General features: G+C 38.9%; 1 long non-coding RNA gene across 2 annotated transcripts in view; it reads left to right on the top strand.

The window, feature by feature from the left end:
* LOC131129406 (uncharacterized) overlaps positions 1–17,663 on the top strand; it is a 146,238-nt gene that overhangs the window by 113,350 nt on the left and 15,225 nt on the right. For both annotated transcript variants that reach the window (XR_009129837.1, XR_009129836.1), the window contains one exon: positions 17,401–17,477. This is a non-coding gene — a long non-coding RNA (uncharacterized LOC131129406). The remainder of the gene's footprint in view (positions 1–17,400; positions 17,478–17,663) is intronic.

Genomic DNA, 17,663 nt, shown 5'->3' with positions numbered 1-17,663 from the left:
CAGAATTGTATGTTGACAAAACAGGGGCTGAAATATTTTAGTTGGGAAAGGAAGCACCACTGAGGATGGATGAGTCACCATTACAAAAAATCTGGATAAAATTGAATACATTTTTTTTAATTATGATATTTTTAATGTTGAAGTATATTTTTTTACAATAGTTTTAATTGACAATATTTTGTATTTATTATTATAATTTCAGGTTCACTTTTGTTCATTTTGTACATTAAAGATGCAAAAACCAATCCAATGTTCAACATTATCATAACCCATATCGTAAGCAAATTGGCGTGATACGGGGTGGGTGAAATTTTTGACTCATGGGCCACATTGGGTTAAAAAAATTTGATATAGGTGGTTATCAAACAACGACATACTCACTGTGCGATGAAACGAAAACACAGCACATCACAGTGAAAATATACTGTGACAACATGCCCCTGCGTCACTTAGGTAAAAATCCATACATACATAAAGTTACAGTTACAAATTTGTAGCAGAACACACACAAACAGAAAGGAGGACAGGGAAAGCAAATAAATGTGTTTCTGTGTCTTCAAGGATCTGTACATTAGATACAAGTATCTCTAACTTAATTAATATGTTCTCAAAACATTAGTTAACAACACAATTTGTGTTACGGGTTTCATTAAAAAACACAAGCTGATGGATGTAGACTCTTCAGGTGCAGGTGTACACCCTTTTGTTATAAGAAATGTTACATTCCTGCATGTGAAAATGCTGTATCGCTTTCAGGGGTTAATGCATACGACCTGTCTGCTGCTTTACTCCCATTGTAGTCTGCATAATGGCTAAATAATCAAATTTTTTTCCCTCTTCCGATAACATAGGTTTTTCACATAAATACTCATATCACTCATAAAAGTCACGCCATTAAACCTTTAAAAAATAATTTAAATGCAGTTATACACTTGGAATGGATAATAAAAAGGCCTCATATTTAATCATTAATTTTCAGGCATTAAAGCCACACTAGCATTGTAGGAGATTTGGTGGAGAGCACGGTATTTGGTATCTGTGGGGTCTGGAGGGGCGCGGGCACAGGTAGGTGTGTACGCTCACATACGAGGAAGCAATGAATGGGGCACACTTGCTTGCGCAGGGGAGGAAGGAGGAGAGAGGAAAGGATGGGGAGCGGGAATTTTTGTGGGCCCTTTTGTTATGCATTTAAATTGTCACGTTTCTATACACTGCTGTAGCCATCAATTTCATATGTAAAATATCTGTTTGCCATCCTGGTTTGGTCTGATCACTGTCAAAGTTTATTGTAATAAACCTGCACCCGTCTCTGTACAAGCGTGTCATCAAGACGGAGGACCCATTCGTACACTCTACTGAGTTCTTGTGAAAACAGGATCTTTTTTCAAGCCAACTCCCAAGTTCATGGGTCTTACCAAGAACTAACTTATGCCAATCTGTGTGGACACTCATTGGTTCAATCATTAGACATTTCTATGAAGAGCACATTTTTTTCATTTTACTTTAAAATCCCCCCAAAAAATATTTCCAGTTGAATGTGTTGACTGCAGTGTAGATTTCTATTGATTGCATCAGTCGCTATCAGGCTATATAGAACTGGTGACTCTGAGGTCTCTCTCTGATTCTCTGACAGAAGCTGTTGTTGAATGGAAGACTGGCCTCTTTCAGTATGGGTGTCCCCTTGGGGCCAACTGGGTGAGATAATCAGACAGGACAGTTACAGACTGGCAGCCAGGCAGATGCAGTATAGACTGAACGTGTCTCCTCAAACAGTGAGGACCTCTATCTAAAAAAAAAAAAAATGGTTATACTTACCCTTTAAGTCAACCACGTTTCCTGTCAAATTTGAGAACAGTTTGAGTCTGTCTTGACCCCAAAACAGTACAAACACAATATTATCTAATGTTGTTGAATGGCAAAATAAAATGTTACACACAAGTGTGAGCATGTGCTCTTAAGACTTTGTATTGGTGACGTTGAGTGTTAAGTTGCTGTGTGAGGATTTTAGCCTTCTATCAAAGATGACACTGTGAGTCAGACTGTTATATTGATTGCCACAATATGTCTTTTTATTATTCAGTCAAGTCCAAATTTAAAACCTTTGTTTCATGTTCTTTCTTGATTGTTTTGTTGATATTCTGTCTTTTTGAAAAGGTGAGAAATATACAAAATCAGCAGGCTAAGTAATTATTTCCTCCACTTTATATTTGTGTATGCATTTTAGCCTTTAGAAAAGGAATATTTTTATCTTTCTGATTAAATAGAATGGCCTTACCGTTAGCTCTGCCTTGAGACTGAGGATACTTGTATATTCTGTCGTCACCACATAGACACTGCAAATGATTATTGTGCAGTAAAAAGTCAATAGCTCCACTTTATGATTTAGAATTTTAAATAAAATGCAATTACTTATTCTCCTGCATGTACTATTAAGTCTGTAGATGTCCAATAAATTCAAACATATTTTCATACCAGGTGAGCTTGGCCATACAATACTTGCAGTGTATCAAAACATTTAAGTAGACGTGATAGAACTACCGGTACATACAGTATATACCCACTGCGTTGCATACTGTGTCACAGATTAAATTTGCTTTCATTAATTCTACGCATTAAAGTGATAAAGATGTCCTTAAGTAGCTCCAAAGGTTAGATTACTCCTTGCAGAACTAACTCTAGCATGCAAGTGTCCTTCATGGCTTTTCCTTCACCCATCTGTATGTCTGTGTGGGAGAGGGACGTGGTAAATATAGGACAGAGAGAGTGAGCTGGGGTTCTGGACTGGCTGAGTTGGGCAGGTCAGTAGTAGCATCTGATTGTAAATAAGAGAGGAGTCAGTTCACACGCCGATCAAGTGACTGCTGGGAACAAGCGAGCCATTTGAATCAGGTGGCTATCTCCCTATCTGAGAGATCAGAGCCCTGTCACCCCCCCCCCCCACCTATCACCTGCCTCCTCCCTCTGCTCTCGTCATTGTGTGTTGCACAGCAAGGGACACACACACACATACACATACACACGCACGCATGCACACACACGGGACACAAGTGAAATGACATGTCCCTCCCTGCTGGCTATCACTGGTGGCAGAGTGGCTGGATGAGATTTCACTATCTCACGTCTGGACACAGGAGGGAGGGAAGAAAGAAAGGAAAGGAAGAAAGACGAGAGGAATACCCCCCAGTCGTTTAACATCCTGGAACCTTTGCCGGCTTTGCCATCTCTCAGAGTCAGAAAAGGACGAGGATGAACACAGACTCATACATTTGGAGCAACAGTTGCTTTGTGAAATAAAAATTAAGACGAGTGATGCTCTGATTGCCACTGATCACGATCAGACGATCAGACGATCAGGCGATCCCTGCATGCATTGCAGTGTCATGCCCTAACGTCTTGTCCTCTGCGCGTTCCCTTCGCACTGCGCAGGCCTGCCCACACATGCAATGCGGTGGGAGCACAGTAATACGCTTTAATTTAATGCACCAAGAACAAACACTTGACAGAGTATGGTGAGTTTTGGAGGCTCACGGTGTGATCATCAGTCAAACGGCAGCAAACGCAGCCAAAACGTTGCATGGACTTGTACAGGGTCGGCAAAATGATCTGACACATTTGTAGGTTAAATAAAAGGCAAATAAAGTAAAGAAACAAAAAAGTGTTTTTTATTTTCGAAATGTACATATAATGCTATTCTGTTTCATTATTTTTTACAAATTAAATCAGTTCTGGTGGTGCAAGGTTTCAATGCAGATACATTAGCTCTGAAGTCGGTAACCCATAACAAGATGGTGTTTCGAGCTGGTACGGGATCATGTCTACCAAGATTGAAGTGCAAACGGAACGCTCGTTGTGTTGCAGTTACAGATTTGTTTGTTAAACGTTTCCACAATGAAAGCGTGATGCTCACCAGTCCAATTTATGGCAGCAACTGAAAAAGAAACAAAAAACAATGGCATTATAAAGAAACAAAGCAAAATGGCATGGCCAAAATGGCAAAAATAAAAACACTTTTTTGTTTCTTGACTTTATTTGCCTTTTATTTAACCTACAAATGTGTCAGATCATTTTGCTTGACCCTGTATCTGTGTGACAGTCGGGAGGCTCCACTAGTGTACATCCTTACATCCTTAAAGAAGTCTCCTTAAAGAAGTTGTCACAACCCCAAGTTTCACAAGTCAAATATGTTTGTCTAAATTAAGTTTTTATGGTTCCTTACAAAAATTTGGCCGATTTCAATCACTGATAATCGGTGTTCCAATCGGCAGCGTGAAACCCTGATGTCAGCATCCCGACAGACCAATCCAGACTGATGAGACAAACAGTGCTGTTTAAGTCATCAAACAAGTGTAATCATATACACGGGATCGACACACATTCGCGATTCAGCATTCCCAGTCGCCCAGATTTGTGGATTTTTAATTTTTAATTAATAATTTATAAAGAGTACATTTCAGGTTTCTTCGAACTGTATGGAAAGCATTAATGACAATAACTTAGAATCCGCTCAACTTCTACAATGTGACTCTGGTTGTGTCTGTTTATCAATCATCTTACATTATCATTCGTTAGTGGTGAGCATGTATTTACGTTTAAGTGTGTGAAGCATATTTCGGGCTTAAACCTAGATTGTGCATTTAGCTTGTTAGCTTCGGGGGTTCTGGATAATCAGTCACTCTAAATTGAAGGAGGACGTCAACATCAAAGTACATTTTTATCGGCGTCTCAATTATTTGCGGATTTTCACCATTTGCTGGTGGTCATGGAAGTAATATTTATATAGTATTTATAATTTATCTTTGGATTTGTTTATATATGGAATAAATGTATCCAGTCACATGGGTTCTCCTTTTTTAATCAGGATAAAGTTACAGTTTTTTGCATGGTATCGTTTACATGAGCCAAATATTGACCTTGAATAAAATCGGAACCAATGTTAGATTATATTAATAAAAATCATTGCAAATTAATTGCTTACTTTATTATTATTATTATTGTAATTCAATTAACTTACTTTTACAGTATTGAGGTTTTTTTTTTCCATTTTTGAGTGGCCCTAATATTTATTTACATCAATCTGAGTCATGACACAATTCAAGAGGCGGATGTCAAGTTGTACAAGTTGTTGTTCTTCCAAATTATTGTCCTTCGTTGAGGTCTGTGCTCTAGGGGTTGCCATTCTACTGCTCGCGGGATGATTTGAAATGATAGATAGATAGATAGACTCCCTTTATTGTCATTGCACAAAAACATAGTGAAATTGCCAACGAAATGTCGTTGCCTGAAAGATGAAAGATGATGAAAGAATTGTAGTAATTACCATATTTTCCGGACTATAAGTCACACTTTTTTTAAATAGGTTGGCTGTTCCTGCGACTTATACTCCAGAGCGAATATATATAAAATATATATAAAATTTCACAGACAGCCACAAGAGGGCACTCTAGACTTTTTCACCGATAACTCCTACTACTAACTCAACAATTCAATATTTAAACAGTCGACTTTAGCTTAGACCACTGATCTGCAGACTGCAAGCTGCAAGTAGTGAAATTAGCATCTGAAAACAGTAATCGAGCAGCAGAGAGAAAGTTTAAGTAAGTGAGAACTTGTTAGGGACTGGCGTAAAGCGGAGGCTACTCTGACTGCCATGAAGAAAACAAACGACTTAAAACCGTTATGTTACATAAACACTGGACACCTTTTTGTTCACTATTCTTTTATTAATATTAGAACTTGCCTTCCAAGATGACGTAATGTCTGTAATCCGCAAAAAGTGCGGCTTATACTCCAGTACGACTTATGTATGTTTTTTTTCTATCTAATTACGCATTTTTGGCCTTGTACGACTTATACTCCGGAGCAACTTATAGTCCAGAAAATACGGTAATTTTCTTGTGCGTTTGCAAATGCCATTATTCATCTGATAAATGATGTAGCTTCCATCCAAGGCTACAGGAAGTCCATCTGCTTGTTTCAATAACAGCTAATGACAAACGCATGAAATACTACATGAGAGCAGACACACTTTGGCACACACACACATTTTTTCATCTTGTGTTGACAATGACCCCCAGGGGAGACAATGATGTGTGACAGCTGCTGCCTGTTCATATTGATTAAATGACAGCCAAGATCATTTACCGATTTACCAACTGGCGGAGCTCGAACGGGCGGCGACGCAGCCCCCAGGGAGGGCTCAGGACTGTTAGCCATGACAGCCTGCACTTTATGTTCACAGGGGCCCCTTTAATATGAACATCATCCTCCATCCCCACTGTGACCCGGGAGGAAGCACACTGGAGTACACTGTTCATTTCTAATGCAAAAAAATGATCAGTACAACATATGTCAAGAAGGACATGAAGTATATAAAAAAAATATAGGAAGCAAAATATCATTATTAACCAACCGCATTAAAAATTTTTCAAATTTGTTGTTTAGTAATCCTGTCTCCGATGCTTCTAAATATTACTGACAGGACATTCCCTTGTTATTTTTTTATTTACATTATTCTCTTAAAATTCTTTACATTTTAAAAACAGTTTAAGTGTAGTTAACTTGGCCCCGCCAAGTTAACTACACTTAAAATGAGAATATCGTTAAGAAAGTGTATGTTATGAGCGAAAAGGACCGGGCTTCCTGCTAGTACCCGTTAATTTGAAAGTACTACTACTACTACTACTCTGTTTTCATCTAAAAGTTTGACCGAAATTGGTTTTCATTGCACGTAACAAACTAAAAAATTGCCATGTACGGTTTTCTTTTGTGAAATCTGGTCCACAGACCTCTCACTCTGCGTGTTGCTAATGCACTCTGTTTTATTTTTTTTAGCAAGTGTGACTCCAAATAGTCTGCCATGATGGCAAAAATATTGTGAACGCGTTTTGTTCTGTATGTAAAACTATTATTATTTTCGATAAGTTATTTTTGGGTGTCTGGAACAAATTAATTTCCTGTTGGAAAAATTGCCTTGATTTTTGTCGGACCTTTGGAATGAATTAATCCCAAAAATCAAGGTTCCACAGTAACTATAAATATAATAAGTGTGGTGAGGGTCATGAGGAGTAACATTATCTGTAAGAGAGTGTGTCCTTGAGAACGAGCCAGGTGTGTGTTGAGCACAGATTAAAGCAGTGATGTATCAGTCACTTCAGTCTTTTGGCTGCTCAGTGACGGCTAGCCGGGGGACACAAACATGGGTTCTATTGATTTTGAGTCGCCTTCCATCACATCTCCCTGACTGAAGTCTTCCCATGGCTATCAACACAGTAAAATATTTGCATATACAATCAATATGTTTTATGTAACACATGGTGTTGTTGTTTGAATACCACCCTGATGCCAATAAAAAACTATGTATAAAATTGAATAAACCCAACAAAACGTTCTAAACTGAGGGTTTCATACTAAAAAATTGAAAGGTCATAGGGTAGTTTTGATATAAAAGGCATAATCAACCTATGTAGACATGCAAATATACTGTATATATTTGATGAATATATATGGAACCGTCCCAACTTTTTCGTATTAGGCCTGTTACGTCCCATAGTCCACCCTCGGCCATCTCTGTGTGGAGTTTGCATGTTCTCCCCGTGCATGCATGGGTTTTCTCCGGGTACTCTGGTTTCCTCCCACATTCCAAAAACATGCTAGGTTAATTGGCGACTCCAAATTGTCCATAGGTATGAATGTGAGTGTGAATGGTTGTTTGTCTATATGTGCCCTGTGTTTGGCTGGCGACCAGTCCAGGGTGTACAGCTGGGATAGGCTCCAGGATTAGCGGTAGAAAATGAATGAATGAATGAAAGTCCCATAGTGTGTCGGATGCTTTGTGTGTGTGTGTGTGTTTTTTTCTTCCCCCCTCCCCCAACTCTGCAGCGTGGTGACACACACCTGGAAGGTGCATCCCAGGTGTGCCTGATTGCCAATCAGGTAGAGCCTCCATATAGGAAGGCAGGCAGCAAGCAGTGCTCTTTCTTTCTTTCGCTCTCCTGCTGCTCACTTGGAAGTGTTGCTGTGTACTCAGCCATTTTGTGTCAATTATTGTTTTGTTTCACTAGTTTCTTTTGCATCCTGGTGTTTAGGATTGCTTTTTGTTTCCATACCCAGATTGTTTTCTGTTGCTGCTGGAATTAAATACTTGATTTACGTTGAACTGCTTGTGTGCTACCTTTTCCTTGCCCGGTATTTTCTTTTTACAGTTTTGTTAAGTCCCATTTTTGCCCTTGACATCTTTGGGACGTAACAGGCACCTATTTTTTTTACTTTTTTTTTCTTGTTTAATTGTATTTTTTGAATGTGCTACGGACCAATAAGAAATGTCATATAGTCTCCAAATGGGCAAAAATGACACTTTAGACCCTCTTGCCCTGTAATGGTGTGCTCTATAATGAGATAATTGAATTGTCTCATATTTTGTCAAGTCTTTTTTTGTTTGAGGATGTGGAAAACACATTTTATACCTGACCCACTGTCAAGTGTATTTATATAGAACAGTTCAAAGCAAATGGAATACATTTTTGGTCCATCATCTTTAACAAAGGGAAAACACTGACAATAGAAAGAAAAACAAACACAAAAGACCCCAGTATGTTTTGCGGATGATGGGTGGGGAGCAGTGGCCTAATAATGCTAAATACCAGACTGTGAATAATCTCCCAGTAAACTGTCTACTCATGAAAAACACAGAGATGCAACAGCAGCAACTCTCGCTTTCTGCGTGGCTGCTGACCCCCCTCCTCTCTCGCTCTCTCTCTCTTTCTCTCTCTCTCTCTCCACCCATATCTCTGTCTCTCCCTCCATGTCCACACCTTTCGCTCTCCATCTCCTCTGTCTTTGGTCTCTCACGGCTGCCCTCCTCCTCATCCTCATCTTCCTACTTCTCCCCACTCCTCGTCTCATGTCAGTAAGTAGGATAAAGCTTGGAGAGCTCTGTCGTCGTGGTAACTGCCAGAAGTATTTAGTTTGAAGTTTGAGGAGGTCAGTCTGCGGGTCAGAGTACCCCCCTGCCCAGCACAACCCCCCAACCCAGCAACACACACACACACCCACACACACACACACAGAGCAGGGGTGCTGTGGGGGACTCTTTATGAGCCGGGCTCATATACACGAGGAGATTGAATGGATATTTTTAGGAGGTGAAGGGGCCACTGCCAAACTCAGCATCTAAAACTTTTGTGACACCTTAAGTTTTTCAGGAACTGAAATTAAGCTGATTATAGCTGACATCTGACATTTGAACTCATCTTTGTCTACTTTTCTATCAATAACAATACTGTATACACCTCAGTGACAGCCAACCCTTTTTTCAATATAAATCCGTAACTGTTCACAGGCATTAGACATCATGTTAGATGTCTTGGGAAATTAATAGAATATAATGATGATTACTGTAATAGTAATAGTGCAAGTTAAAAGTATTGTTTTGTTATTATTTAATGAACAAGAACCCAGACCCGTGTCTGCTTAAAAGAAAGTGATGAAGAATATAACACAGACCAAATGGAGCACATAAAACATATTTTGATTTTTTTCCCCCATAAAATACAAATAAATGTCTTAGATATAGATCTGTTGCAATGGGCATTCATACTGTAGTAAATTAATTCTCTTTTTCTGCATAATACCTCAGATATACTTAAAAATGAACATATATTAATTGTAAGTAATTGAATCAGTGGAATTTGAGTGGTGTATTATATATTATTTGCAATTGTGACAACTACACGTCCATAGCACCTTTAAGGCTAAAAGCCCGTTTGCCATTTGAGGAGGTCGTATCCTGCCTTAGTCACATGACAACCACTCCAAAATGTCCGGTATTGGAGTTCACTTGGAGACCTAATTAGTTGATGTCGAGCACAGATTTAAAATGTTGGTGGCACATGTGTCAGAATGAGTAAATAAACACGTTTAAATAAGCTGCAAAACTAAGTTATGGATGCTCAAAGTAAAGATGGAAACCCTCCACAACTAATATTTGTGAGATAAATGACATCCTCAACCCAAATATTTGTTTTATGTTTTATAGCAGGTAGAAAATGGCTAAATTCCTGTGAAGCCATCACTTGTACCTATAAATACTTTTAAAGGTCAGCATGACTTCAGCGACATGACTATTAAGCAACAAGGAAAGGTGGGTCTTTGATTGTCCGAGTTGTTCGGTAAAGACATCTTGGTAACATTTTTCCCCAAAAATGAAACTTCTCTCCTCCCTTGTGCCAAATGTTATTTTTTCTATTTCTTCACCTGTCTCCATTGCGAGGGGTTTCTGATGTAAATGTTTTCAGTCAGTTGGTGGCTGGAACACAGCAGGTGGTCCACCAAATCCCCCGTAACCCCCAGCAACCTCTGTCCAGCCAATCCAAATGCTGCCCTGTCGGCCACTTCACTTAGTTAGCCCTGACAGGACCCCGTGTGTGTGTGTGTGTGTGTATGTGTGTGTTTTAAGTAGCACTTGCTGATGAGCTGAACCTTTTGAGTGGTCATTAAAAGTTTATTAGAAAGTTGTTAAAACTTGTTTATGTATTAGTAAGTGTGGAAACAGGAAAGAAAGGTTTAAGTGAATTTCAGCAAAGTACGATTTTTGAATATTTTTGTAGTTAGAGTATTAAAAAATCTTTACAACATTCTAAACACAGCGGAATTACAGTTAACATTATTAGAACCCTGCATGAACTAACACACCGACAGTCACCTTTACACTCGTATTAAATATAGATATCATGGAATGGAATGGCCTTTATTATAATAAGAGCAAATAAGCCATTGAAGACATAAATAAGATTTGGGCTCATGTGTGTTACTACAAATGTGAGTGAGTGGCCGGCAGGAAGTGATGTCAGGGTTAAGAGTTGACGCTCATCTTGGCGTAGGTTACGGCCACAACAGTAGCCGGTGTTTTGCTTAGGGATTTTAAAAATGTATTGTTGTGCCTGCTGTGAGATAATTCAAACATGCAATAGGAGCCTGTTTTTCCTACGTACAAGTCTGGTGCTTGTGTGTCTGACACTTAAAGACCAGTGTAGAACACTATAATAAATCTTCAATGTATTTTAAATCCATTTTTTGAATACCTTATATTTGTATTTTAGTTAATTTAGGCAAAAATACAATTTGCTTAAATATGCATTTTTTAAACCAATAATAGGCCGTATTCAACCACAAAGTTTTATGAATGATTTATGAATATATTTTTGAAAAACTGTGATAGTGAAGTCACAACGTTCAAACCGTATGTAGCAGGAAACCACAAGACTATTAATTATTACAATTATTATTAATTATTATAACTATGATTGCAAATTTGACTGAAAACAAAGTATAAACACTCATTTGATAATGAAAAAATCAAAAATAATGAATGTTAACTTTGTGATTTGGTCATTTTTCATCTTATAGTCTCAACTTGACGTAATGCGAAGGTGATTTGCGTCGCCTATGCCACCTCATTCATCAATTTTTTTTACATTCTCACTCATCACACAAACCTAAAACACACAGCTATTCACGAAAAAAATGTATTTCTCTTCTTCTTCTTCTTGAGAGCGCCTTCATAGGTGTCCAGTTTACTACACTAAAAACGGTGTGTGTGTTTGAGAGAGAGAGAGAGATAGAGAGAAGAGAGGATGGATGTGTGGTGTGTATGTCTGCACTATCATCAGCTCTGATTGACTTTGAGTATCTGTGAGTGCTGGGTCTAGCCCAGCCACTTCCCGGGTCCCTGGAGTGAGTGGTTGGCCATTTGAGCACGTAAGCACTGCTTTGGTACAGTATTGTATTTCTATGTGTGGTCATGTGTCTGTAAGGATATGTCAAACCATCACGCCATCACACATAAATAATGTCATTCTTGCTTCAGATAAAAATGAAAATAATCATGAAAGGATAAATATACTGTTACTATTATAATGTCACAGAAATCACTAGTGTTGTCCTTTGTTCAAGCTCCCATGTGGTTGATTTTCCAACTATTTGAGCATAAAGGTATTGAGATGCCAAGCAAACACATCATTTGTTCCAATAAAATATTTTCTGGAGTAAGGTTAGCCTAACTCATTCAAACATGCTTTTAGGTGGCAATATTTAAAACAACTCATCCATTTAATTCGTTTTTTGCACTTTTTTTGCATTTTCAACTTCATAAACCGAACTTGCTGGATCGTCTTTTCATGCCACAACCTCGGTTTGATCCTCTACGATGTTTCAATGACTCAAGCAGGGAAAATAATTTGGCATTTTTTTGTAAATAGCAAATAAGTGGTAACATGGAGTGATGAGAGAGCATTAGCCCTCCTTTTTAGTTTCAGAGGAAGTGTTGTCAGCCTGATTAGTGCAGAGTCCTCCCTGTCCTGAGCTTCATACATACCAAAGAAGGTACTGGAGGGAAGAGAAAGGCACCAGATTAATGTTTAATCAGGCTATGTAAAGACACGGTCAAATAGCTGAGCTTATGAGTAAATAAGCTGTGTGTGGGTCAACAATTAGCTTAATGGCCGACATGCATGGGTATACTGCAGCTCTGATGGGCACTGAAGTAATTAATATCTATAAGATGTAAATGCTGGAAGTCATTCATTCATTCATTCATTCATTTTCTACCGCTTTTCCTCACGAGGGTCGCGGGGGGGGTGCTAGAGCCTATCCCAGCTGTCTTCGGGCGAGAGGCGGGGTACACCCTGGACTGGTCGCCAGCCAATCACAGAGCACATATAGACAAACAACCATTCACACTCACATTCATACCTATGGACAATTTGGAGTCGCCAATTAACCTAGCATGTTTTTGGAATGTGGGAGGAAACCGGAGTACCCAGAGAAAACACTCGCATGCACGGGGAGAACATGCAAACTCCACACAGAGATGGCCGAGGGTGGAATTGAACCCTGGTCTCCTAGCTGTGAGTTCTGCGTGCTAACCACCCGACCCCCGTGCCGCCTGCTGGAAGTCAATAAAATGACAAATGTCACATGGAAATATATATATATATATATATATTACAACTTTTGTATATGTAATGTATAATGTCTTCTCTTGGAGGGGTAGATATAAATGTAAATTAGACACATCAGTATTGACATTTTTATGGGCATAAGTTTTTCACCATTCACTGGTTGTCCCAGCATGATCCATGTATTGTACATATACATATCTATTGTATACTACTAATACTGTTGTATATTAGTACTGCCACAAAAACCTGAGAGGGCCACCATTAGGGGGCCATTAACGGTTGATCCTGTCATGGCTGAGAGAAACACTGATATTCTCCTTACTACAAACCAGTTTAGCATCATGTCAGTGAGTGATATGACAACACAGCATGAGGCCATAAGACAATGCCACACATCTTTTTCAATGCAGATTTGCCATTGACATGAGGCCAATTCAAGCCACAAACCTGACAGGCACCCTACATTGCCTATGTAGATCACTGGTGCATAAATTGGTGTCGGCATATGTGTGGAGCAGGGATTTTTTTTTTTTCCCTTTTGGCCAAGCTGGCATTAGCGGTACCGCGCACGTATGTGTGCACAATGTGCACGTGGTGGTGTTTTGTATAGAAAATGCTGTGTGCGGGAGAACAGGGATTTGGTGCCATCAGCACAGTGATGTCAGCGCACAGAGACAAACAAAGCCAGAATCCAAAACCTTTCCCAGCTACACACAATCCCACTGCACACTGTTGGGGGGCCCCGTCTTGGGTGTTTGCTGCCATTAACAGACAAACACTTTAAATACATACTTATTAATGTACACAGGCTTGGTAAACCTATTAGTACCAAACAGTACTGCAACCACATTCGTTCATCTTCCAAATGAGACAGTTTGGTTCATTGTCAGTATTTGCCAGAGCCGGTGAGTGAGCAGTCAAATCTAAAACACACCTCTGTTTGCTTTGGCCTGGCTCTCTGCCACGCTGCACCAGCCCGGCCTGCATGCCTTTCAAGCGGGGAATGACATTACTCTTATTGCATTTGACATGGAGCTCATGCAAAGATGCCAACTGTGAGAAGCCATCCTAACATATTTCTATATCATGGCGTACTGTAGGTGAGCTGCTGAAACGGAAAACATCGAACCTAGCACTGCTTCCTCGTGGTTCAAGTTTCCTGATAGTTTTGTCTTTGTATACGGTATAGCAAATAAATAAAGTCTAAAGCCTATTCTAATGTATTCCTCCTTTTGTGTGTATCTCAGTACCTCATCCCTCCATCACAACAATGGCAGATAAATACCTTAAGTAGCCTCGCAATACAATACAATTTCAATACAGTTCCCCACCTACTTTCAGACTGAGATTAAAACCACACGTCGTTAGGGAACTCTTTGACTCCACCTGAACCCACCAGACTTGCCTTCTGTGAGACTACGAGTAGAACACATGTTCCATTTTCCTCATGCGTTCTCTGTCAAAGTTTTCTCATGAAGAAACAAAACTGCGTAATACTTACATCTATGTCATGTAATATAGTAATCCGTCACTACTTCACACTTCCAATTTTACAGCTTCATTCGATCATGTTTTTTTTCAAAAATATATTAATTTTAGAAAATCATGTTGTTTTATGGGGCTGCACGGCGGACCAGTGGTTAGCGCGCAGGCCTCACAGCTAGGAGATCCAAGCTCAATTTCACCCTCTGTCATCTCTGTGTGGAGTTTGCATGTTCTCCCCGTGCATGTGTGGGTTTCCTCCCACATTCCAAAAACATGCTAGGTTAATTGGCGACTCCAAATTGTCCATAGGTATGAATGTGAGTGTGAATGGTTGTTTGTCTATATGTGCCCTGTGATTGGCTGGCCACCAGTCCAGGGTGTACCCTGCCTCTCGCCTAAAGACAGCTGGGATAGGCTCCAGCACCCCCACGACACCTCGTGAGGATAAGCGGTAGAAAATGAATGAATGTTGTTTTATGGCCAAATGAGACTTATTATTGACCCAGAATTATGCACATTTCAATAAATGTCACTTGTTTTGCCTAAATGAACTATTTTCAGGCATAAAAAATGGTTAAATGAACTATAAGTCAATAATCAAAGACAGTCAAATACTTTATGATATGTAGAGGGAGATTGAAAAGTAACTCCATAATTTCAAGTACTTTATTTCTAAACTATAATTCTTACAACAAATGGACATGAGAACAAAGTGTATTGCATTGAGTTTTATTTAAAATTCAATATGGGTGGTTTCTCAGGCCGCTCAGGAACAGTGTTAACCGATTTCACAAGGAACTCTTGTAGGATGGATGACGTTACTTCTCATATCTGCCATTCATTTAATTTATAGATTTAATTATAACAGACGTAGAACATAGATTTCATTCACATCGTGGAACAAAAAAATAGAAAAATATGACAACATATTAATAAATTAATAATATTGCACACTGTTCACTAGGTGTCAGTAATGTTACTACAATGTTCGATGAGACACACAATTGCCGGTTTGAATTTTCTCACAACAGGCACACCAATCTCTAATAAAAGCATGGGCTACTGTTGTCGCCATCATCCACGGCAATCTAAAACTCAACTCTGAACTCCCAATGTCACTTCCTGTCTAGCACCGGAACACATTTACAGCGACACACGCAAGCACAAGTCTTATTTATGTCTACTATATTGGTAACGTGAGTGTAAAGGGGACTATAGGGGTGTTATTTCATGTTGAGAGGGCTCTAATAATGTTTAAAAAAAATATTCGGGTCAGAAACATGTTTTCTCTGCTCTAAGTACGAAAACATTTCAGTTTATTAATAGGAATCCGCGGCAAATAAGGGATTCGTATGAGGAATGTAATGTAAAATGTAAAAACTTTCCAAAATCACCAGTCTGCGGTATTCAAACATGATACCATTTTACAAAAGAACATAGTTTAAATGTAAGATTTTATGTTCCACTGCTTTTTTTTTTTAAATCAAGCGTTGAAATATTGCACTTTGTTTGGGGGTCCTTGAACACATCGTAGTTGCTGTGAGACACAAAAGTGAAACTTCTACACTGTGACTTACATTATAATTAAATAGTGGGGAATACAGATACATTTTGTACATTAAATTGTGCTTAAAAATGTGTCAGTCACTTTGAAGAGAGAAGGAGTGGGATCAGGAGCTTACGGCAGTCACATTTATTGCAACTGTTGATCCGAAATCGGAGGAGAATGTCGACATGCAAGATTTATTAATCCTGTCAGATTATTTTTTTTAAACTAGAAATGTAAATCATGATTGGGATTTTTAGAAAGATTAGATACCTGATGTTTATCAGGCCGTGGTCAAGAAGAGGAGTGATTTTTGGAGGAAAAGTGTGACTTTCTCGGTGAAACAACAAACAGTTCTATGAGCGTTGTATTGTAGAAACAATAATGTGTGTGCTCTTAAAGTGGTGTCAAGTAGTGTCGAATCACAGCTGAATGTTGGGACTATCAGAAGGCACTGTGAAGCTTTATGTTTTTGTGTAGAACACAGACATTTTTTATACTTAGCAGATCAACTACCGTTTGTCTCCTCTTTTTAAATGAGCTTCTGTCCTAAAAATAAGTGCTTTACTGCGATGGGCCGTGTGTGTGTGTGTGTTGTGTTTCGTTATGTTGCTTTTTTGGCAAAAAAAAGATTGGGGGAACTGGATGCAGACAGGTCCTCATTGTACTCAAAGTGGAAGAGATTGGTTGTACTGTTCCCTATTCACTCAAGTCTGTAGTGAGAGAGGCATTGTGTGTTTTTGTATGTGTGTACAGTGTGTACAATGACTGTATAAACTGTCCATGTAGAATGAAGTTGTGGATGTTGTATCTCTCACCAAAATACTCTGTTTGGGTGCCGGGGTGTGCTTGGAGAGTGGAAGAGGGCAACAATGTCCTCCTTTGACCCATATAAAAATGAGGTTTTCATTTTAAGTTTGGATTTGGAGTGCTTAATTTGCACCTCAATAAACGCAACACATCAGACCATGATAAGCTTTATGCTGCTTAAGTTTAGTTCAGCGCATTAAAGGGGAAAGAGGAGTTATCATGGAGATGTTAGTAATTTATTGTATCATAAAACACTTGGAGAATCAAAGAATTCACTTTAAACAGTGACCTAGTTCAAGTTATTGACTTTTTTTTAAGATTAACTGTAGTTTTACATTCTTATTCTAAAAATTCTCATTTTCTTATGGTGATTATATTATAGTATGATAAAATTATATGTAATGCTGATTGAAAATGGTCTTGATCTTTATACTATAACTCATTAATAAATTGTATTAGATTTAGATTTTTTTTTTCACAATCAAAATATGTTGTGATTTGCAAATCCTGAATTTCTCCATTGCGGGACTATGTGTATCCATCAATCCATTATTTACACTGCAACAAATTAATTAACTTTTTGCATGTATTTTACTTTTTCAGTGAGATGACAGAAGACGTAATAAAGAGGACAAGACAATGAATGAGCTGGATGGCAAAGAGGAACTGCAGGATTTAGGGTATGCACACACACGCACACACACACACACAAGGTCCCACAGAGAGACACAGTAATGCCCTGGAGGGTGCCAGTCATGCCCAGCTTCCGTTGCGCTCCAAATTGAGCGTGGCACAGTGTATGAAGTCAGCCGTCTGGAAGAATGCCAAGCATTGTTCCTCCAAGCAGCTGGATGGTAATTACTAGA

Source organism: Doryrhamphus excisus, chromosome 5, assembly GCF_030265055.1.
Source record: "Doryrhamphus excisus isolate RoL2022-K1 chromosome 5, RoL_Dexc_1.0, whole genome shotgun sequence".
NCBI classification, from domain to species: Eukaryota; Metazoa; Chordata; class Actinopteri; order Syngnathiformes; family Syngnathidae; genus Doryrhamphus; species Doryrhamphus excisus.
The sequence above is the reverse complement of the archived record's forward strand: the minus strand, read 5'-3'. Positions and strand labels throughout refer to the sequence as shown.